This window comes from Dipodomys ordii, unplaced genomic scaffold, assembly GCF_000151885.1.
Source record: "Dipodomys ordii isolate 6190 unplaced genomic scaffold, Dord_2.0 Scaffold261, whole genome shotgun sequence".
NCBI classification, from domain to species: Eukaryota; Metazoa; Chordata; class Mammalia; order Rodentia; family Heteromyidae; genus Dipodomys; species Dipodomys ordii.
In genome coordinates, this window is record NW_012267477.1 from 296431 (window position 1) to 297598 (window position 1168).

The 1168-nt window shown below is 43.8% G+C and overlaps 1 pseudogene; it reads right to left on the reverse strand.

The window, feature by feature from the left end:
• Positions 1 to 336: 336 nt before the first annotated feature.
• Positions 337 to 855, reverse strand: LOC106001061 (annotated as a pseudogene).
• Positions 856 to 1168: the final 313 nt, after the last annotated feature.

The following is a 1168-nucleotide window of genomic DNA, read 5'->3' on the forward strand; positions in this document are numbered from 1 at the left end:
GTCTTGGATTGGCTGTAGTTTATTTAATTTTATTTTATTAGAAAATAAAAAATCTGTATGGATTAACTAGCATGTTTTAACATTACAAATGAATCTCAAATAATGCTCTCACAGAATCCTCCAGTGATGTGGTCTGTGTGCTCTATTGAATCAAGAGGGCATTGTCATGTTTGTACTACTGCACAGAATAGAGAGAATGCTGCCCAGGCACTTCTACCAAAATCTTCGAGTGACATTCAGAGTTTGTCTGCATCTGAGCATGTCTGTCAGCAGGTGAAGGCACCAGGAGGAGCAGCTGGGGCAGCTCAGCCTCTCACTTCTGCTTCCCTGGAAGATTTATGTTGTAACTTGTATCACTGTGGGTGGGTAACTCTTAAACTGTAGGCAGTAATCATGGCAAATTCTTCAGTATGAAGGTTTCTGATGGTGAGAGAATAATCTGTCCCAGATCCTCTGCCACTGAACCTGGATTGGACACCTGATTCTAAATTAGATGCTTTGTATATCAGGAGTTTGGGAGCTTTCCCTGGTTTCTGCTAATGTCTTGACTGGCCCAGCAATTGATGGAGACAGTGTCTCCTGGAGTTTCAGACAGGAAGGATGGAGTCTGGGTCATCTGGATGTCACATCTAGCACCTGGCAATAGAAACATAAAAACAAATTTCCACCTTGTTAACAATGGTACAAGAGGCTTCCCTTAATTACCAGACTATACTTAATTACCAGCCCTGACTATACTAGGCTGGGTTAATCTCCAGCATTGTCCTTCCTTACCTGGAAGGCAGAGCAGCAGGAGCCCCAGGAGCTGAGCAGGGGTGCTCATGTCCATGCTGTTTGCTGACAGGGACTTACCACTGCACAGGGTGTGAGCAGCCTATGAATAAGTGCTCAGGGCAGTGGGCTGTGCTCTGGACACATGGAAATCTGCAGGGGTGGAAAGAGCTGGGCACAGCTGAAGGATTGGCTCAACTCAGTGAGTCACCACAGGCCTTGCATCCACAGATGTCCCAGAGAACAGAAAAATAAAGTGCCTGCAGAGAATGTGTTTGTCCCTGGAGATAATTTGACTGTTTTATGACTTTTTGAATTGTATTATGCACAGAAGCAACTGGTCTAACAGGGTATTTCATAAATATATTGATATATATTCTTGTTTCTTCTTAGATCT